At 36.7% G+C, this 23,664-nt stretch overlaps 1 long non-coding RNA gene across 4 annotated transcripts in view; it reads right to left on the bottom strand.

The window, feature by feature from the left end:
* The window catches only part of LOC129030750 (uncharacterized), a 60,689-nt gene extending 37,581 nt beyond the window's left edge, over window positions 1-23,108 (bottom strand). For 2 of the 4 annotated variants that reach the window (XR_008500744.1, XR_008500743.1), the window contains exons 1-2: window positions 22,968-23,095; window positions 11,309-11,422 (exon numbers count right to left, since the gene is read on the bottom strand). This is a non-coding gene — a long non-coding RNA (uncharacterized LOC129030750). Of the gene's footprint in view, window positions 1-10,888; window positions 11,423-22,967 lie in introns of those variants that run through there. The other 2 variants (XR_008500745.1, XR_010123165.1) reach the window with 2 other exon arrangements.
* Between the last annotated feature and the right edge of the window lie 556 nt (window positions 23,109-23,664).

Below are 23,664 nucleotides of genomic sequence, written 5' to 3'. Positions count from 1 at the left end.
ACAAACTCTCCCCCATTATCAATCCTGCATTAGAGTGATACGTTTGTTACAATGGCTAAGCCAATATTGATATCTTATTATTCACTAAAGTCCATAGTTTACATTAGAGTTCATTCTTGGTATTGTAAATCATATGGGTTTTGGAAATATATAATGTCATGTATCCATCAGTATAGTATTATGCAGAATAGTTTCACTGCCCTAAAAATTCTCTATGTTCTACCTACTCATTACTGCTTAGCTAATTATATTATGGCATAAAATAAAGAAAATAGCAAATGTTTATTGAGAGATCAAAAAAATGTCTTACATTCAAAGTGCAGAGTACTTTCACAATGGGACCTCATTTTCTTTGTGGCAGACATGGAGCCATGCCACCATGCCTCTCAGATCTCCCATCAAAGATGCACCTTCCCAGATGTCTGCTCCATCAGGCTTGGCCTCAGCTGACAAGAGCATCCTCACCCAATAGCATGCGGCTCTCAGGGGCCACTCGCATCTAATGACTGGTCGCAGAGTTTCATAATGGTCCAAACTATTCGGGACAACTGTGATAAGTAACTTCCACTCCAGAAACTCCATGTAAGGTTAGCTAATGTTTTGTCTTGTTCAAAGGGACATCTAACTTATCTCTCTGCTCAATTTGTCTCCTCTCTCCAGTGATCACCTCCAATAAAAATCCAAAACACTAATATCCCCCTCAGAGTCGGTTTCTAGGTCCAACTTGTGATGTCTCTCAAGGCAGAAAAAATTGTGTCTTACTTTTCAGAACTAGTACAAGAATAAAACAGGTTTCAGAAGATTCATATCAAAGATCAAGGTACCTGCATTAGTGGAAGCAGGTATCTGAGCTTCTTAAAATATCTTCTAAGGAAGCCTACCTAGAGATCTTAGAGGTGAAGAGAAATCACCAACAGGCTGATCTTAAAATCTCTCTTGCTTCTGCAGTAATTAATAGAGCTTGAGAATTCTGCAGAAGGTGAAAGAGAAAGGAAAAGGAGCAATGAAGGAGGGTAACGATGTTGCATATGGCCACACTGAGCCCCAAACACTGAAAAGCTGATCTGCACTCATCTCTCTTGTGTGTCCCATAACTTTGGCATTCTTGAGTTTTCAAAACATTCCATGAGAAGAAACAGCAACGCATTCAATATCTGAATTCTTGCTGTTTATTAGTTATTTCTCTTTCAGCAGCAGGGTCTCACTCTGTCACCCAGGCTGGAGTGCAGTGGCACGATCATAGCTCATTGCAGCCTGGAACTCCTGGATTTCAACGATCTTCCAGCCTTAGCCTTCCAAGTAGCAGGGATTATAAGCATGAGCCACCACGCATCAGGAATTGAATTATTGCTATTTCTAAGACTGATAACTAATCCAAAAAAAAAAAGGTTGTTTTCTAGATTAAAAGTATGTGTCCCAGGACTTTGGAATACAATGATTTATAACTGTCTGGTACTTACCAGAAATAGACATTGAATATACAGTTAGTGAGGAAAAGCAAATCAGCCAGCATGGTACATCCTGTGGTTTTCTGCCATATGACTTACCAAAGGTGATCATGCCGGGGCCACAAATCCAAGGGGACTTTCTGTGCGGGTACCACAGGCAACTTTTGAGTTTTAGGGAGTACTTCAGGACCCAGGTAATTCACAGCAACTCCTGCTTTAATTATCATGGTTAAAAGGCTACTCCTGAGATTTAAGGATGCATAGATTCCAGAAGAGCATCATTAGGCTAGCACTGTTTCATTGAAATAAGTAATACAGATTCATGAATTGTCACATAAGTGGTAAATACGTAAAGTCAAGAGCCATTTATATGCTCACAAGACTTTATAGTCTGCAAAACAGTTGCAATGATAATAGTTTAAGCCTAGGTGAGAGCAAAACCCCATAAAAATAGACCACATAGACTGGCCTGTTAGCTGGGCATGTGCGCAAATAAATGACTTAAATCACACCAAGATATTCAACCTGAAAATCCAAATTCCAGAACTACCAGGCTTTGACAGGTTAGAGTATTTTCAATATTCCAGCATTCCCTATTGAAAAATGCAAGTATTCCTCAATGACTCAAGACCCTAAGTCACTATATTCCCTTGTATGGATAGCGTGACACTATGGAATATACTGAAGCCATGCACATGTGTGTGTACACAAACACAGAGCAATTCGGTAAATAAGACAGAAAGAAAATGCTCCAGAATTGGGAAAAATCCAACACCCATTGAGCAGTGTTGCTAGGAATCTAGGTCAGGAAGACTTGGCATTGCGAACTTGGAATCTACATCAGGAACATGATCAGATAAAGGTTGGTACTCGAGATGCAAAAAGATGCAAGTGGATAGAAGCAGAAGAGCAAAGGGGAATCCAGGCACGGGCACAAACAACATGTGGAATGGCTCATGATTACAGCAAGGATTTTTACTTTCTTAGATGTTGCAAATATGTTGGTAAATCTATAAAGAGTGACTAGCAAAAGTTGCAAATTATTCCCATGGGCTCATCTCAACCACGGGATGAGCAGTGAATGCTAATAGTGTGCTAGTCCAGCAAGCCTGCTCGTAATGCCCTTAGTGCCCCTGTTACAAAAAGGAACACAGCAAAGATGAATGTAATTCTGGTCCATGGTTAATGGGCAAGAGCTCTTATCATTTTCCTAGTACTAGGTGTTTATCATTTTTATGTTTCAGTAAATATTAAAGAAAAAGAGCACAACTTCAAGTATATATAAACTATATTTATACTATATACACACTATGTATATAGAGATAGATTGTATGTACATATACACGTTTATATAGATATTGTATATATATATACATGTATATACTATATACACATGTACATTCTGGCCTTACAAATTATGCACTTCCAGCCCCGTTCCCACTCTACCCCACGGAGTTCTTTGCCAATGTGTTCTAAGGAGCAGTGCCTGTATGCTTATTTTGCTTTGAAAGTATATGTAGGAGGGGGATCAGATGCTAGAGTGACTTTGGTTAACCTAAGATGGTCAAGGCGTGGTCTGTTTTCCATATATACATACACCATTCATTTGTGGTTTTCTCTCAATGTCCAATACTAGTTAGAAGCATCCTAAGGATGATGATGACAAGCATAGAAGATGAGACATTCCCTATGGGCATTCTTTTGCAGATTTTAACGTGTCATTTGCCCTCCCCTTTGCAGTGGGGGTATATTATGTGAGGGATCTATAGTGGCATGTTTCATAAGAGATGAGTCTGTAAGCTTCTCACATGTGAACTGTTTTCATAACCTATTCTTTTATGTTAGTCACATTATTCTTAAGAGGATGCTTGTTAGAAAGAGGGAAATGTGAAAGACACTTGATGCATACGTTAAAGACATGTTTTTCTTTGGATGCTTGCAATTGTGTCTGCAGGAAGCACAATCTCATATGTACAAGAGAAAATGACATTGAATTCAGAGGTAGGCAGAGAGAGGTCAGAGCCCTTTGTATTTACAAGAACTGACAGCTTTAACGGGCACTGATTCCAGACCAGACAAGAAAAGTGGACATCACGATTCACACACCAATTTTCCCAACCTGTCTTCGTGGTGTTGGCTGTGGGGGCTGCAAGAAAGGCTCATGAGTCCAGAAAGATCCTAGTTGTTCTCTTTTCACTGTTGCTTTAAATAGCATGGCCTACCATGGCTGCATGGGTGACTTTTAACCTCTGAGGTAGGAGAAATGATAACCACATCCAGGAAGCTCTAGATAAGCAGTTACAGAAAGTATTGTTTTCTCTCTTAGAAGGGATGATTTGCTCACCAATCCAGAAGCAAAGTTCCAATAACAGCTGTTTACATGAATAGTTTGCGGTGCAGAAGTGACGCTTGTGCCCAGGTGCGAGTCACAGGAAGGCAGAAATGCTCGCTGTGGCTCACAGGCAACTGATGGCTGTATATTTAGAAAATAACTCCCACTTAGCTCCTGGTTGTTTTTGTTTTCATAGTAGGAAAAAAAATCACTGGAATATAGGGATTTTGAAAGTAGGGAATTAAAATCAGAAAGAATGGGATTTTGAAAGTAGGGAATTAAAATCAGAACCTTGGCATTGTGATATAGAAGAGGATGAACTAGGTTGTGTCTTAACATTTTTTTGTAAGAAAAAAATGTATGTTTTAAGATCAAAGTAAGCCTTTGGTACTGAGACAAACATGAAAGAGTAATAGAAGTATTGACACATTCGGTGTAAGATTGTGTGTTTACAACTCCTCAGGAGACCTGAGCAAGCCCACTGATATGATCAGGTTGGCTGAGCCTTCAGGGCAGGGGAGGCAAATTCTCACCAGTTAACACGTGAGGTCATTTTGAGTTCTGCACACCATTGTCTTAAAAACAAATGGTTAAATATTCCGTGATTACCCAGGTTTCAGAACAGCATGCTCATATTTCTTAGGATTAGAAAACTCGTGCAAAATGTTAAACTAGTTGTATTTTCTTTTCATCTTTTGAAGCTCATCTTCAGTGGAAGCTGCTTCCTCATCATTTCACATTAAGCTACTGAGGAAAGTTTACAAGAGTTCGAGGATGAAATAGCGTCTGATGATCTTATTCTTTAAATGATCCATTACTCCTTATGGAACAAGTAATAAGAGACCTTTAAGTATGGACTATGTCTTGAGATAGCTCAGATCCACAGGACTCTTAATACAGTTTTGGAAACCAAGTCTTGAAAAAGTTAAGCAGCTTTCCCAGGGTTGTGCAGTGAGCATCAGGGACAGTCTCCCATTGAGACCTCACCCGACACACTGCTTCTTCCCAGCGTGCATGCAGGATGCCATATGGCGGGCCATTCCCAACAACAGAACATAAATGCCATCCCTGCCACTGGCAGGTAATTGCTTATCCATGAAAAGAAAATGTTACGGATTATCTAATAAATTAACTAATGATTAATGTTTAATATAAATTTAATGTACATTTCAATTTGAATAAGTTGACATATTAATGAATAAATGAATGAAAACTTTCTTAATTAAAGTGTCAGTTTAAGATCCTAGTTATATTTTTAATGTGATTAAGAAAACTGAACTATGAGGTCAGGCACAGTGGCTTACGTATGTAAGCCTGCCACCCTGAGAGGCTGAGATGGGAATATCATTTAAGCCCAGGAGCTGCAGATCAACCTGGGCAACATGACAAAAAACCATCTCTACCAAAAAAAATACAAAAATTAGCCAGGCATGGTGGCAGGCACCTGTGCTCCTAGCTACTTGAGAGGCTGAGGTGGGAAGATCACTTTTGCCTGGGTCGAAGTTATGGTGAGCTGTGATCGCGTCACTGGACTCCACCTGAGAGACAGAGTGAGACCCTGTCTCAAAAAAAGAAAAAAAAAAAAAAGAAACAAAAGAACACTAAGCTATCATGACTTTTAGTAAGTAGACTCACACAAGAAAGAAATTGGAAATTGAAACACATGATTAGCCCCTCAGTGTTTACCTGTTACTGAATGAAATACTGTCACAGAGTGATCGATGGGAATAAAAAAGAATGGCAAGAAGAGCAGGTACACATTCAATGTTTGCACTAGATATTGCAGTATTAGGAAAAAATATAAAAAATAGAGAAAAATCAAATATTATAGCCTTTCAAAGAACAAATATGTGAAAATGTAATACAAGAAATAAAAATAACAATGCGTTTAATAATAGATATCAGCATTATGGAAAATTTAAAATATAATTTTAAATGTGTACCAATATATTAACTTGGGATAATGTATTAGTCCATTCTCATGCTGTATAAGGACATACTTGAGAGTGGATAATTTATAAATGAGAGAGGTAAAATTGACTCATACTTCCACATGGCTGGGGAGGCCTCAGAATCATGGGTCAGGGAAAGTGAGGAGCAAAGTCAAGTCTTACATGGTGGCAGGCAAGAGAGCTTGTGCACAGTAGGGGAACTTCCATTTATAAAACCATCAGATCTCATGAGACTTATTCACTATCATGAGAACAGTAGGGAGGAAACCACTCCCATGATTCAACTGTCACCACATGGCCCCACCCTTGACACTTGGAGATTATTATAATTCAAGGTGAGATTTGGGTGGGTACACAGCCAAACCATATCAGATAATTATTACTTAGGTAAAAGGTTAATGTGTTCATAAAATATGGTACATTTATTCCCAGCTCCCTATCCAACCAAATGCCCTTGTAATTTTTTTCTAAAATCAAAACCTGTTAGTTTGGGGTGCATAATGAATTTAGTTACTTAATAAAATAAAATCTTAAAGTTTTTACTTTTAGGCACTATTTGCACTTCAAATAATGTCAACACCTAAAGTCTAGGGGCTGAATTTGTAATAATGCGTTTCTAAGTCTCCTTGCACTAGGTGATGGAGAAAACTGGGGGTAGGGGAAGATTTCAAGCAGAAGTAACACACGTGGCTTCCATAGATAATGTTCTATTGATTCTTAAGGCCATGCTCTGGTTCTAAGATAATATGCTAATATTTTCATAAATGGGGAAGAAAAAATATTTTCAAATATTTGGATTTTTCATCACCGATCTCCAGAACACCAGATCACCACACCCTAGACCTGACAAGGTGCCCACCATCCCACCATTCTCAAAAGTTTTTCTATTGAGCTGTCCACATTGATTCTGAGGATACACCAACTATCATTTATCATTGCTTGTTACGTTTGGCTCTAAGTGTTCTGACTGTGATGTCCTAGATGTGGTTTTCTGCATATTTGTTTTGTTTCAGGTATGCTGAGCTTCATGGATATCTGCATTAGTGCCTTTCATCACAGAAAGGTAAAATTCTCATTATTTACAGTAGGCAAAATATGTATTCAGAAGGTTGAAAGGAATCTACAAAAAACATTAATCACTACCTAATTATTTAATCTTTCTTCTCTTTTTTTTTTTTTTTTTTTTGAAATGGAGTCTTACTCTGTCGTTCAGGCTGGAGTACAGTGGCACGATCTCTGCTCACTGCAACCTCTGCCTCCCGGGTTCAAGCAATTCTCCTGCTTTAGCCTCCTGAGTAGCTGGGATTACAGGCGGGTGCCAACATGCCTGGATAATTTTTGTATTTTTTTAGTAGAGATGGGGTTTCACCATGTTGGTCAGGCTGGTCTTAAATCTTTCAATCAACAAAGTGTTTTACTATTCTTGCTGTTCTGTTTATTTTCCTTTTAAAACAGTAAATATGCCTTTGGCAAGTTGGAAGGAGACATATGATGAAGTTTAACCCAGAGTCTGGGGAGAACATTTAAAAATCCTGGCTAAGGGATTGCGAACCAGCCTATTCAAGAAGACTATCGATTCTGCACATTTACACGTTGGCTTCCAGTTTCTGATACTGCCTCTGTTCAGGGCTTTATCATAATACCAAGCAATTTACTCTCGTTCCTGAACTGAGTCCCAACCACTCATCCTACCCCCATGTTGTCTGCCCCTGGAATACAATCTTAGGGGAGGGGCAGGCTGAAATAGATTGTGTGTTTAAATGTATTGGAAGGGAGCAACTGTAATTCTATGTAAAAGTGAAAATCAAACTTAAAGGAGAGCCGACATTGGCACCAAGGAAAAGTATAACACGTACAGTCTGACAGGTAAGATATTAGACCATTTGTTCTTTACCGGGGGTGATTTCCTTCCCAAGGGAGACATGGCAATATCTACAGATGTTTTTGGTTGTCATGACTGGATATGGATGTGACTAGTATCTGGTAGGTAGACACCAGGGATGCTGCTAAACGTCTTACAATGCACAGACCAGGCCTCCATAACACAGAATTATCCAAACTAGAATGACAACAGGGTCATCATTGAGAGCCCCTGATGTAGCAGAGGCTAAATATGAGCTGAAACACTGCGACAAGTAATGCTAGAACATGGCAGAGACAATTAAAAAATGGAAAATGGCTGCGGACAAAGCAAGCTGACTGAAATTTCATTCTAATTTCATGCTTTAGTTTTCTTACTTTTCAGAATGTATTATGGAAATTATGACTTTAATCATTTTTAAAGAATTTCAGGGAAAAACATTCTTTCTGAGATATAGAGCTTTCTATAACTAACTTTAATTGGTTCATTCTGATTTTTCCATATCTTGTACATGTATCACTAATATCATCTAAAATGAGTTTAAGTAGTATACAAATGGATATTCTATTTCATTTTAGTAGATAAGGCATGGTAAATGGTAGAGAAAACATGTCTATCACCTCAAACCTAACAATTTTTCTGATGACATAAAAATTTCAGAGTAAAAATTTTAAAGTAAAAAATATTAGGTATAATTAAAGTAAATATTCTATGCTTCTAACATGTTGCTCTGAGCCACATGTGCTCGGTGAGTACTTACAAATGTGGCCAGAGACATGGTGAAATAATAATATTTTCATTATACCAGATTAAATAAATATCCTAAAAAATGTAATCATTTATGTGTTTGACTTTTGAATGTAGCTACTAGGAAACTTAAAAATACACAACTGGCTTCTGTTACATTTCCATTGGCAGGCACTGCTCTATACAATTTCAATAGGGCATGCGTCACTAAGATGGCACCTGAAAACCCCATGTTCAGGAACCACTGGTCTAAGTTCAACAATGTTGCAACACAATTCAAACAAACTCTGTCACCAGATGACAAGCCGTGCAATGGAAAATGGTGCCCTGGGGCTGTCCCACTTACTCACTAACCCAGGATCACACAGGAAGCAGCCAGCAGTCCGGAAATCAGGCATAATCGATCATTATTGATTGATTCAGGTGATTCTCAGAGAGCCAGTTACTTGATTCCGCTCCCAGCCCTGCTGAGATCTGTCCCAGTGACCAAGGCTTGCCCAGCCTGCCTCCAGCCCATTATTTTCAGGAGCTAATTTTCCCACCACCATCCAGAAAGTACCAAGACAGCCCATACAGTCTGAGCCCTGGCTCGGGAACTCTTCAGCCAAATGCTTTCGGTTTCCCTTGAATATTTGCTCTTATTGGCTCCCTCTGGCCCTTGACTAGGATAACTTCAGATCTTTGGGTCAAAACCCACACCTATTTGGGTTTTGAACTGTGGTTTGTGGTTTTCTAAACCAGCTGACTCATTCGGATTCTTGGTTCTCTACGATGCAGAAATGAGTAGGAGTAGATGACAGCTCCAGTGTCATTAAAATAAATAAATAAATAAATAAATAAATAAATAAATAAATAAATAGGGCCAGCTACAGTGGCTCATGTCTGTAGTTCCAGGTACTGGAGTGGCTGAGGTAGGAGGATGGTTTGAACCTGGGAGGGAGCCAGGAGATTGCACCACTGCACTCCACCCTGGGAAACAGAGTGAGAGGAAGACACTTTCTCAAATAAAGAAAAAAAAATGACTGGGAATTGTACAAGTGAGCAGTTCCATGGTGGGACAGTGATAGTGCAGAACGTGTTTAAAGAGATCAAACTTCTGTAAAGAATCAGATTGAGAAGGTTTTCTTCCGTGCCCTAAATGGATGATCATGCTTTGCCTTTTTTTTTTCAAATTATTGACATCTAGAAAATAATTTCATAGAATCCTTCACTGAAATAATGACCTAATAACATTTTTACTCTAAATTGGTGGTAATATAGCTTGATTGATTTAAAAGGAATTTGAAGAGTTAGAGAGATGGGTAATTGTGAATGTCATGTTTTTTCTGCTGTACAAAATCCAACATGGCAAGTCACATTTATATCAGTTAGAGTTCATCAACTCCTTAATAGACATATTCCACTTTCCATCCCCTCACAGGAAAGGTCACCTTCAATACTGAACACCAGGTTCGGAATCTCTAGCAAAATGCTGAGGATTATCTCATCCAAGTAACTCATTTCTCTCATGCCTTACAGAGAAGACTCTATTAATTATTCAAAGGAACACTTTCCATTAAATAATAGTAAAATAAGCAGCTTCACAGAAAAATTAGTGTAGACAAACAAATTAGTGCTTTTAATGAAAGAATTACAAGCTAGGCATAAAAGAAAATTGAAATACCTCTTTTCTCTTTCCTCATTTATAGGAAAAGCACCATTTACACTAGGAATAGCATTCTTAATTTTATGTCAAATTAATCAACTCACAATACAGGTCTTAATCACTGCCAGATGCACGTTTTAAAAATTAAATGTTTTTATCCCCAATAATATTGTTGTTTTTAGACACAACAGTATCATGTCTGAACTTAGGCAAAGACAGTTGAGAAGTGTTAGTATTTGTTTTTACTTATGTACAATTGCAAATCCTAGCTGTCTTTAATTTTGCAGAAACAGAAAAAGTGATTTTTCTTTAAACCTACCCTAATCTTATCAAACAAACGTAAGTGAACACATCATACAATGTTACTATGGGAGGAAGTATGGCCATTACCAAAAATTAATAAATAAAAAGTGCATAGTGCTTTGTTTAGTACTATTAAAAATTCACTTCAAATTTGGCCGAATGTCTTACATGATCTCTTAAAATGTTATTTTATTATGAATAACAGTAATCTTAGTTACTTTTCTACCTGGAAACGTGTTTCTCCCTTTTTCTCAGGCATATGAAAAAGAACTATCAACATTTCCTTTCAGTTTAGAAGTATTTGATGTTTTTCCCAAATAAAATATACTGACACTTTTCAATAATTCTGGGCGAATGTTTATAATATTTAGTTCCCAATTTTCATTGATTTTGGATTCTCATAGCACAAGCTCCCATTTTGTATCATAAATTTATGGATGAATCCTTCAGCCCTGTTTCTGGGGTTTGAACCACCTTTACATTAGAGCAAGCCAGAATGATTTAATGATATTTTATGGTTTTTGCACAGTTTCAGCAGTCTTATCTGCTGACACCCTTCTGTAAACAGAAAGCCAACTTCAGCATGTACACACAGTAGCATTAAGTCACTCAGCTTTTATTTTTTCTTCCTTTAGAAGTACCTGTTTACTCTTATTCTGTACATTTTAACCAGCTTAACATGAATAACTGCAATTAAAACACACACAGAGTAAACACCACATTACAATGATTGCCCATACCCCGAAAGCTGAGAACTAGTCTTATGATGAAATTCAGAAGTAAGGGACACAGACCTTGCATCTTCCCATTGTTTGGATCAATCAACTCCATTCTCCTTTACACCCTCTTTCCGTTTGCATGGCCAGAGGAGACATATGCCTGTCCCCAGGATGTACCTGTCCCTTAAACCAGAGAACTTGCCTGGAGCCATCCCCAGGCATATATCTGATCCAAGCACAAAGAGGCATGAGGATGCCAGCGTGGAAGCCTGCCCATGTCAGGGACTGATGGACATTTCACCTGTTAATGTCCAGGGGCCTTTGTGCATCTCTGGGTTCATGTAGTATTTATTGTAGGTGCTCGCATTTCTCTTCTGTAATCTTCACACCACATGTAGAATGAGAAACACATGCCCTGAAAGAAAAAGTTCCCCAGGTAGTTTTAAATATAAGTCAGTGGAAGCAAGCTAGGAGGGGAGGGGATAGGAGGAGCTCCAGGAAGTGTTTTCCGGGGAGTCCAGAGACTAGAAGACACCAGCAGAGCAGCAGCTCTAGCCCCTCCTTCAAATGAGAGCTGTCAAAATGAATGCAGTCTTGTCTTTGCCCCAGAGAGCTCTGGGTTTTGCTTAATATGGTTCTCCTCCACCTGCCTACTCACTATTAATGTAAAGGTTGCTGCATGTGACACTCCCAGGCTCATCTTGATATATGTGCTCAGGAGGTTTCTCTGGGGTCTAGACTGGGGAAGTCAAATTGCATGAAAGTAAAATCTCAAGGGTGCTCAGTCTTTAAATTGGTGAAGGGGATGTATCAACAATAAGCTCTAGAAATTTTCAAAATTTGTCTTGTGATACCAGAACAATGCACATTTACTCACATCCCAGCTACCTTTAAGGGCAAAATCTGTGTATGATGTCTGCTGCTATTAGATGTTCAATATATCACCTGTAACTTTTTTCCTTCTCTGGTATCTTAACTATTGCAAGTGCACAGCAGTAGCATCTTCTCTATCAGGGGTGACAAGGGAATTGGCTCATTAGCAGGGAATACAGGTTCATCTTCAATAAAGGATCCCTTTCTCTCAACATCTTTATCAATTAAAGGGGAGCAGGGGAAATAAAGCAATGCTTCAGTTAGACTTCAGGTGTTTCTAATAACTGTGGCAATGAAGCATAAGTATGAAATTGTAGAAGGAACTGATTCTGAAATACTCCCAGAAAAATCACAGAACACTAAGTGGAATTGTACAGCATAGTGAAAGCAGGTGTTTGGCTGTCCCATCCCTGTTGTGTACACACTATTCACACAGGCATGTGTAGGTATTTATAAACACAGACACGCAGTGTCTTAAGGCATTTGGATGCCACATTTTATAAATTTCAGTAGTGAGCATTCAACGCTGGGACTGGCTGGAAGGGAATGAAGTCAGGGCCAACGTCATCTTTGGATTCAGATGCCAGGTGCAGCACAGCTGCTTGCGACTCAGTTCCTTGCTGCCCCAAGGCCCCTATGCAAAGGGAAGACCCCCTGAAGATTGCGACGGGCCATCCTTTTGACTCGGCCTCATGTGAATATTGATTTCCCTGGCTGCCTCTTGAAACTTCTGCATCAGGAATTACAACTTAGCAGCTCACTCAAAACCCAACTTTGAAATTCAGCGCCCTAGCCAGGAAAAACTATCTTCCTTTATCTTTGGTTTTCCTCAAAGTTAAAATCAGTGCCAAAGCTTTACTTGAGCTCAAGTTCACCCCTACGTTCAAAATAACAGCTTTCCTTTTCCCCTCATGTGAATCACTGCAACACAAGCCCAGGCTCTTGTATGAATATTTCAGCAGCTAAAGTGTTGCTGGCAGCAAAACATGCAATTCATAGGCAGGAGGCTGTGGGTCCCTCTTGCACCAGAGAAGGAAGGATGCATTTCATCTCAGTCCAAAAATAAAGGAAATACAATCTCTTACTCTAGAAAGTTGACCCGAATATTGAATATCATAGGATGTTGTGAATCTAAGTGGCTGTTATTCCAAAAAGTGGGTTCTCTGTGGTATGAGTCATTCTCCAACATAAATGAAAAAAAAATTTCTTTAGAATAAAAGTAATTTAAGTGAATTTTCAATTATTGCTTAAAGAACCCTGCCATATATCTAAAGCAATAATAGAAGGACATAGTCCCCCAAATGTATGCTTGGAATTTCTGTTATGGAAAATGTACGTATGGTCTAGGCAGAATGCCCTAATTTTCTTAGTAATTAGATGCAGAGACATCTAATTATTTGTCAGCCAGTGGATATAATTCCGTTAGTCAGGGACAATATGGAGATAACAAGAAAAATATAGGTCTTTAAGACTTATCTTGTGAATTTAATTAATTTTGCCCTCCTAATTAGGTTTATGATGAATTTGTCTACCGAAAAAGTAAAAAAAAAAAAAAAAACAAGGAGGTTAGATATTTTTAAATTCCTACACTTTCTATTTACAGTGATTTGTTTCCAGAGTTAAAAAATTTTTAAGAATTTAAGTGTAAGGGTAGTAAGATAAAACTGTTAAATATCAGGTTCCTGCTATGTGCTAGATCTTGAATAATGCTTTCTCACATATATTACTTCCTGTAACCTTGACAACAGACCCAGAGAGCAGAGATTTTTATGGAGGTCTGTCTCCAACTGCAGGTTCATTAGGAAAATTACTTCTTATTCTTTCTGCAAATATATTTATTGTGTCTCTCCTAGATACTACTTGGTAGTATGGGAACAACATTGAATAAGATTAATAGTTTCTTACTCTTGAACAAAAATTTCGGGAACTTAAGACAGTCTGTTAAAAATGCCAAATCTTTATCAATTTACAGCCAGAAAATACCAGAACTAGAAAGAAATTCATAATCAATACAAAAGCATATTGTATATGATGATGTGGTTGGGCACATGCCTCACCAGATATAAAAAAATAATACTCTTCAAGTAATAATTTAGTGCTAGTATATGGAAAGAAAAACAGAGCAGTGGACCAGCCGAAAGTTCGGACACAATCCCACATAGGTATTAGGATTTAGTAAGCATTTCAATCAGAAGGCAAAAATAATAGTTAAGAAGTGATATTAGAAGAACATCTAAGCAACCTAAGAGAAAAAGTGATACTTTTTTTTTAAAAAAAAAAAAAAAGACAATTTCACTCTGTCACCCAGGCTGGAGTGCAGTGGCGAGGTCTCGGCTCCCTGCAACCTCCACCTCCCGGGTTCAACTGATTCTCCTGCCTCAGCCTCCTAAGCTGGGATTACAGGCATATGCCACCATGCCTGGCTAATTTTTGTGTTTTTACAAGAGATGGGATTGCACCATGTTGGCCAGGCTGATCTTGAACTCCTGACCTCAAGGCCTGAGACACCGCAACCAGCCCAAGAAGAGGTTATAAATCTTAATTGCTATCTCACTGCTTATGTAAAAACAAAAGGTAGCTAGATCAATGATTTTCACAGTAAAACGTTAAAACTCTAAAAACACTTCAGAAAAATAATGGATTTGTACATGCTCTTATTGAAGAAAGTTCAAGTAAGACCAAAAAAAACCCATAAAAATAATGATAAATTTGGCTATATAAAAATTGCACCAACTAAAAACATTATGAAGGGAAGGCTTAATTTTCATAATGTGGAGAGAAAATGCAGAAGTAAGAAAAAAGATCTAAATGTCCACAACTCAAACAAACAAAAAAAAGTGGTAAAACACAGAAGTACCTATTTCATACAAATAAGGAAAAAGAAATGTCTTATAAATACCTGAAAATTTGTAAAACAACACTCATGCTTATGAAAATGTAAATAAAAGCAAATAATTTTTCCACAGAAAATCAGAATTGATAAGACATCACTTTCATATATTGTAGATGGGTTTGTATTTGGTATAGAGGCTTTGAAAAAAAAGTGTTATCTATTAAAAATAAAGTGCACATGCTTTATAAAGTTTATCTTTTATTTTTAAGGGTTTTTAAAATCCATTTTAGAGTAGGAAGAACATGAAAACCCTACAAAATTCAGAAGGAATAAAAGTGACGTTCGTCTTGTAGTTTTTGTTTTCTTCCAGCTTTACAGGTAATCTCTGCTCATATAAGCACATACACTTGAATTAGATCTTCTACACAAGTGAGAATATTATTTTTGTAACTTATCATGAAGATATTTCCATATCTATTTATTTTAATCTGTGTGTTTTCTTGTTTTCTCATTTTAAAGGCTACATTGATTTTAAATCTGTAGATAAATTAACCTCATCTAATTTAATGCATGGTTAAGTTGTTTCTAGTCTTCCTTATTACAAACTAATTCTATGGCATTTTGTAATGTGTTAGCATATTTGTAGGGTCAATTATTAGTCATAGAACTGGTGATCCAAAAATATGTATATTTTACTTTTGATAAACACTGCTGAATCTATTTTGACTACCATATGTGCACGTAAAATGTTTGTACCAAAATGTCCACTGCAGTATTATTGTGTTAAATCAAATGAATATTATGAATAATTAACCAATGAATTTTATAACATAAAAAAGGATAAATTATTGACAAAAACACAACTCACTTGAACTGACTTAAGAAGAAATAAAAATTCTAAGTAGCCACTTCCTAAAAAAAGAATTTAGATTTGTAATTTTTTTTAAGTTTCCAGAAATAAAACTCCAGGTGCAATTTGCTTAACGTTTAGTGCTACCATAGATTTAAGAAAAACATAATCTTTATACTACAAATATTTATTCAGAAAATAGAGGAAGAACAGATGCTTCCATTTTTTAGGACAACATAAAGATAACACCAAACCCAATATATCTATTATAAAAAATGAATAGTCATCATAAACATAGAAACAAAAATCATAATCTGCAAAACAAATGTGTAATACAACACGACCAAGGAGATTAAATTTGCATTAATATTTAAAAATCATTGAGGCCAGGTGCTGTGGCTCACGACTGTAATCCCAGCACTTTGGGAGGCCGAGGTGGGTGGATCACGAGTTCAGGAGTACCAGACCAGACTGAACAATGTGGTGAAATCCCGTCTCTACTAAAAGTACAAAAATTAGCCGGATGTGGTGGCACGCACCTGTAATCCCAGCTACTCAGGAGGCTGAGCCAGGAGAATCACTTAAATCCAGGAGGCAGAGGTTGCAGTGAGCCAAGATTGTCACACTGCCCTGCACTGCAGCCTGGGTGACAGAGTGAGACTCCATCTCAAAAGATTAAATAAATAAATAAGTATTATTGAAATAATTCACTACATTATCAAAGTTAAGAAAATGATAATTTCAACAGATGCAAAACAACAATAACATTGGAAAACACTTAATGCTTCTCTAAGATTAAAAACTTTCCAAAGACTGGGGATAAAAGATACTACTTTACTCTGATGAAGCGCATCTAGGGAAAATACACATTTATTTGCAATATACTAAATACTTTCCCATTAAGATGAAGAACAAGCCTTCACTCTTTCTATTCAACTTGTCCTGTCTATTCCTGCCAGTATAGTAAAGCATGAGAAGGAACAAAAGGCATAAAGTTTGGAAAAGAGAAAGAAAAATTAGAGTTTTTCACAGATCACATGATATACAGGAAAATCTGCTGCGTTCATGAAACGACTACTTGAAAAGCTATAGAATACAAAATCAATATAAAAATATATTATACCTAATAGAAAAATAAGATAATTTATATAAGCATTGAGGATACAAAAAATAATTTATAAGGATAATAAAAATTGTAATATCTTTACACTATAAACTATAAAGCATTGCTGAAAGATATTATAGAAGACCTATAAAATTGAGATATATTCCACATTGATGGATTAGAACACTCAATTTTGTTAAAATGTCTACTTTCCTTAAATTGAATATGTAGATGTAATGCAATTCCCACAAAAATATAGTAGTCTTTTTCTGAAGAAAATAAAATAAACTGAGTTTAAAATGTACAGGGAAATGCAGAGAAGAAAGAGGATTTATAATACTTGAAACAATCTTGAAAAAGAAGAAATTTGCAGGACCATTTTATTTCAGGAATTATTACATTGTAATTAAGTTTAGGAATTAAGACAAAGTAGACGACATTATAATAAACAAATATATAGAAATAAATAATACCACATAGTAGCAAATATTTTTTCAAGTTTTCTTATTGTGGTAAAACACACCTAACATCAAATTTACCATCATAACTACTTTTAAGTATACAGTTTAGTGATTTTAAGTACATTCATATAACTCAGCAACCACTACCACCATCCGTCCCCATGACTCTTTCCATCTCACAAAACTGAAACTCTGTTTCCATGAAACAACAATTCCCCAATTTCCCTTTCTCCAGCTCCTGTTCCTTCCACCATTCTGCATTCACCATCCTCTATGAACTTGATTACTCTACGTACCTCATATAAGGGAAATAATAAAGTATGTTTATTTGATTGGTTTATTTCACTTAGCATAAAGTCTTCAAGTTGCATTCATGTTGTAGAATATGTTGCCATATCCTTATTTTTAGGCTTGAATAATATTCCATTGCATGTATATACCACATTGTGCTTCTCCATTCATCTATTAAGGGGCATTTGGGTTGCTTCCACCTCTTGGCTATGGTGAGTACTGCTGCTATGAACATGGGTATGCAAATATCTCTTTGAGATCCTGCTTTCTATTCTCTTGGATATAAACCCAGAAGAGGAATTGCTGCTCATGTGGTAATTCTATTTGTAATTTTTTGAGGAACCGACATGCTATTTTCCATAGTGGTTGCACCATTTTATATTCTCATCAACAGTGCCTAAGCATTCCAATTTCTTCACTTCTTCAACAACACTTCTTATTTTCTGGGGATTTGTTGTTGTTGTTGCTGTTGTTAATAGTAGCCATGCTAATGAGTGTGAGATGGTATCTCCTAGTTTTGATTTTTATTTCCTAATGTTTAGTGATGTTGGGCATCTTTTCATGTGCTTATTTATAAGCCTTTTATGTACCTTCTTTGGAGAAATATCTATTCAACTTCTTTGCCCATTTTTACTTGGGTTGTTTTGTTGTTAATTTCAGGAATGCTCTGTATATTCTGGATATTAATCCCTTATCAGATATACAATTTGTCAGTGTTTTCTCCCGTTTTTGTTCAGTTGCCTTTTTACTTTGTGAATAGGGTTTTGATAATGGCTCTTTAAGTTATTTTTCATTAAGTCCTATTTGTTTCCTTGTTGTCACTGTTGTCTATGCATTTGCTGTCATATCAAAAAAAAGATGGCCAGATCTAATGTCATGAAGCTTTTTTTCTATGTGTTCTTCTGAAAGTTTTGTAGTTTTAGGTCTTTATAGTTTACAGTTTATGTCTTTGATCCATTTTGAGTTAATTGTTATATATGGCTTTTGAATGTGGATACCCAGCACAGGTTTTGGAAGAGACTGTCCTTTCTGCAATGAATAGTCTTTTCCCCCTTGTCAAGAATCATTTGACCATGAATGCAAGTGTGTATTTATGTGCTGTCTATTCTATTCCACTGGTCTATGTGTCTGTCTTTGTGCCAGCAGCATACTGTTTTGATTACTGTAGTTTTGTAGAAATTTTGAAATCAGAACATGAGTCCTCTAGCATTGTTTTTCTTTTTCAAGATTTAGGATCCCTTGAGAGACCCCATAAATTTTAGATAGATTTTTTTTTTTATTTCTTCAAGAAACATTACTGGGATTTTGGTAAGAGTTGCACTGAGTAGTATTGACGTATTAACATGAAGTCTTCCAAACATGAACATGGGATGTCTTTCTATTTTATTGTGTCTTCTTTGATATTTTTAGCAGTGTTTTGTAGTTTTTATTGTGCAAGTTTTCATCTTCTTGGTTAAGTTAGTTGCTAAGTATTTTATTCATTTGGTGCTATCACAAATACCATGGTTTTCTTAATTTTCTTTCTGTGTTGTTTATTGTTAGGGTATAAAAATGGCATTGATTATTGTGTGTTGAATGTTTACCTTGCTACTTTGCTGAATTCACTTATTGGTTGCAGGATTTCTTTTTGTTTGCAGAATCTTTAGTATTTTTTACAAAAGATCATACTATTTAAAAACAGATAATTTTACGTCCTTTTTTTGAATCTGGATGACCTGTATTTCTTTTTACTTAATTGCTCTGGCTAAGACTTCCAGTTCTATGTTAAACAGAAATGGTGAGAGTGGACTTTTTTGCCTTGTCTTTCATCATTGAGTATGATGTTCAATGTGGGCTTTTTATGTATGACTTTTATTATGCTGAGGTAGTTTTGTCCTATTCCTGCTTTATTGAGTGTTCTTATCATAAGAGTGTGTTGAATTTTGTCATATACTTTTTCTGCATCTATGGAGATGATCATGTTTGTCTTTTCCCTGTCATTCCATTAATGTGATGTATTACATAGACTGGTTTTGCATTTCTTGCTTTTCAGGAATAGATTCCACTTGGTTATGGTGTACAGTCATTTTAATATTCTGCTGAATGTGGCATACTAGTATTTTGATGAGAATTCTGGGATCAGTGTTTATAAGCAATATTTGTTTCTAGTTTGTTTGTTTGTTTTGGTTTGTGTGTGTGTGTGTGTGTTATTTTCTGGCTTTGGTATCAGAGTAATGCTGGTCTGATAGGATGAGTTAGAGAATGTTCCCCTCCACTTCAATTTCTAGAAAAGTTTGAGAAGGATTGGCAAAATTTCTTCTTTAAATGTTTGGTAGAATTGACCAGTTGATCCAACAATTCCAGGGCTATTCTTTACTGGGAAATTTTTGGTTGCTCAATTCAATCTCCTTATTAGTTATATTTCTATACAGATTTTATGTTTCTTTGTAATTTAGTCTTGGTAGGTTTTATGTTCCTACGAATTTGTCCATTTTATCCAGGTTAACCAAATTGTTAGTATATAATTGTTTATAGTGCTCTCTTATACTACTTTTTCTTTCTGAAGAATTAGTAGTAATGCCCCCACTTTCATTTCTGTTTTTAACAATATGAACCTTTTTTTCTTTTTTTCTTAATAAGTTTAGCAAAATATTTGTCAATTTTATTGATCTTTTTGGATACCACTGTTTGGTTTCATTTATTTTCTCTATTGTCTTTTTTATTCTTTAATTTATTTATTTCTGCTGTAATGTTTATTATTTCCATCCTTCTGCTAGCATTGAGGTTAGTTAGTTCTCAGTTTTTGAGTTCCTTAATTTGTGAAGTTATGTTGTATATTTGAGATCCTCCTCCTTTTTTAAGGTAAGCATTTTGAGCTATAAATGTCCTCCTTTACTACTGCTTTTGCTGTGTGCCATAAGCTTTGGTATGTTATGTTTTCATTTTCACTTATTTCTAAGTATTTTCTAATTTCTTTGTAATTTTTTTAATCCATTGGTTATTTAGGAATGTGTTAATTTCCAAAAATTTGTGAAATTTCATCTTCCTTATTATTAATCTCTAACTTCACCACATTGTATTCACAGTGGATACTTTGTATGATATCTATCCTTTAAAAAATATTAAGAGTTAGCTTGTGACCTAACATGTGGTCTATCATTGAAAATATTCCATGTACACTTGAGAATAATATATATTCTTTTGGTGTTGGATAGAATGTTCTGTAAATGTCTTAAAGATCTAGCTGCTTTATTGTGTTGTTCTAGACCTCTGTTTCCTTATTTATTTAATGTCAGGTTGTTCTCTATTGAACATTATTATTCATTGTTAAAAGCCTCCAACTACCATTGTATACCCATATACGCTTCCCTTCAAAGTCATTTTTTGCTTCATGTATTTTGATGGTCTGCTATTAGTTATTAGTGTTCTTAAGTGTGTACATGTATTTAGTTTTTGGTTTTTCTTTGTTCTAGAGAGAGAAGGGGTCTCACTCTGTCACCCAGGCTGAAGTGCAGTGACGTGATCATAGCTCACTGCAGCCTTGAACTTCCTGGGCCCAAGCGATCCTCCTGACTCAGACTCCCAAGTAGCTGGGACTACAGGCATGCACCACCATGCATGGCTAATTTAAATGTTTATAATTGTTACATCTTGCTGCATTGAAACTTTTGTTGACATATAATATTCTTCTGTATCTCTTTAATCTTTTCTCATTTAAAGTCTATTTTATCTGGTACTAGTATAGTCATTTTGCTCTTTTTTGTTAATACTTTATGAAATACCTCTTCCATCCTTACATTTTTTTTAGCCTGCTGTATCCTTGGGTATAATTCAGATCTCTTGCAGATATTATGCTAAGTGAAATTAGGTAGACAGAAAAGGGCAAATACTTTATAATTCCACTTTTAGGAAATACCTAGAGTCGTCAGATTCATAAAGGCTGAAAGTAGAATGGTGATTGTCAGGCTCTAGGAAGAAGTGAGAGTAGGAATCATTTTTTAAAGGCTACAGAGTCTCAGCTGGGAAAAATATAAAAAGCTTGGGATGGATGGTGAGGGTGACTGCATAACAACGTGAATGTACTTTATTCCAATAAACTGTATACCTAAAAATGATTAAAATGGTAAATTTATGTTATGTATATTTTACCACAATAAAAATAATATTTTTCTCCCCCAAAAATATCTAAATATTAGTGATATGTTTACAAATCTCTTTCAACATGTTATTGAGACTGTCTTGCTCCTTGGGACTGTGAAAACGTGTCTCAGCCTCCAATTCCTGGCACTGAAGAAGTCCTCATTACCCCCCTCGCCCCAGAGCTCAGCAAACTCCCATGGAGAGCAGCTCACTTGTTGATGTAAATGTGTGATCTCATCTGTTCTTCAACATCTTTTTTCTTAAAAAAAAAAAAATACTTTTATTTTAAGTTGAGGGGTACGCCTGCAGGTTTGTTATATAGGTAAACTCTGTCACAGGGGTTTGATATGCAGATTATTTTGTCACCCAGACACTAAGCCTCGTACTCAATCCTTCATCCAAAGTCTTCCTAAGCGCGGTAGATCTTTCTTAAGATTTTCAGAAGGCAATTGCAGTACACAGAGGTGAAAGGGGACAGAAAGTTACATCACAGCATTTAAATCAAAAAACCAATTGTGTGTTAGGCACTCTGACTCTTTACGGCCCTTTCTGGCCACATCACTGGCACAGATTTCTCTCTCTTCGGCCCTGCCCACATGCAGAGGGGCTCCCCTTCTTCCTGTCAAATTCTCGCTCTTCTCCTCTTCCCTTTCAGGACAAAACCCAACAAATTGTTATTCTTGCCTCTGCGTCTAATCTCTTCTGCCTGCATCTGTGCCTGTCAGGACCTCTGCACACAGCAGCTCGAAGTGGACTCACCAAGGTGTGTGATCAACCAGAAAGGTGTTAGTGTCATCACATTGTCTATACAAATTTATATATCAATTATTATTAGTGTCACAGGGGACACAAACTCTCATATAAAAATGATAATGTAAAAATTATTAATATTGGCTTTTGAATGTGGAGGAACATATTTAGATGTAGGTATGTTTTGTCTTTAAATATTGTCAACATTTCTATCAAACAAATTAATCCATACTACTAAAACTTGACTGTGGGAAAATAAAAAAACATTTTGATTTCTACCTGTTGCTTTCTTGTGCAGAACTTTACCTCACCCTACAATATATTCTAAAGATCTGCAGCCTTGCCTGTTAAATTGTGTGATAAAGGTTTCTTCCCAGCTTAAGCTTGAAGAAAGAGGACAGCGGTGGTAGCGCCTTATTAGAGCTGGCAACCAGGGTTAGGAGGTAACCCAGTTCCTACACATTTGTGGGTACTTACCATTTTGCATATGGGCTTAGGAGTTTCCCCGGGGAAAAGTAATGATGTCTGTTCTAAGGTTGCCAGAACAAAATTCGACAAACTGAGTGGTTTAAAACAACATCAGTGTATCCTTTCCCAGTTCTGGATGCCAGAAGTCCGACATCAAGGTGTGGCCAGGGCCATGCTCTCCCAAAGCCCCTGAGGGAAGATTTTTCCTACCTCTTAGGTTCATGGAGCCCTGGGTGTTTCTTGTCTCTTGGCAGCATCACTCCAATCGATCCCAGTCTCTGTCTTCACACGGCCTTCCAGGTGTCTCTGTGTATATCTGTCTCTTCTCTTCTTACAAGGACACTGGTCACTGTAGTTTAAGGGCCCACCCTATTCCATTATGATGTCATCTTAACTAGTTATATTTGCAGTGGCCCTATGTCTAAATAAGGTCACATTCTGACCTACTGGGAGTTAGAACATATCATTTTGGGGGGACACAATTCAATCCATAACAGTATCCATAGCTATAGGCTTCTCATATAAAGACATGCCCAGAAGACTGGAGTGTCAAACCAGGGAAAAAAGGCAAGGCTGGAATAAGAGGCCAACCCTGTGAATCACACTCTAAGATAGTCCCTGTGCTAGAGAAGAGTGTGAGCTATGTCTGCTCATTCAGAGAAATAGGTACCCAAATTCATTTTAAGCTGCATATTCTGCTAGGAGTAGAAATCTCTCCTTACAAAAAAGAAAAAAAATAAAGAAAAAGAAAAGAATAATAAAGTTAGTGGTGGCATGTCAAGAAAGAGATGGAGCCCAGCAATGGTGTGGCTTTCTGACACCAAAGCTCCCCAGGCAGCCAAGTGACATTAAGGCAAAGGCTGGGTGAGAGGCAACCTCTGGGCACATCTGCAGGGTTCCCAGGGCT

This window comes from Pongo pygmaeus, chromosome 12, assembly GCF_028885625.2.
Source record: "Pongo pygmaeus isolate AG05252 chromosome 12, NHGRI_mPonPyg2-v2.0_pri, whole genome shotgun sequence".
Classification (NCBI taxonomy): domain Eukaryota; kingdom Metazoa; phylum Chordata; class Mammalia; order Primates; family Hominidae; genus Pongo; species Pongo pygmaeus.
Note: the sequence above shows the minus strand (reverse complement) of the source record. Positions and strands in the feature narration are given on the sequence as shown.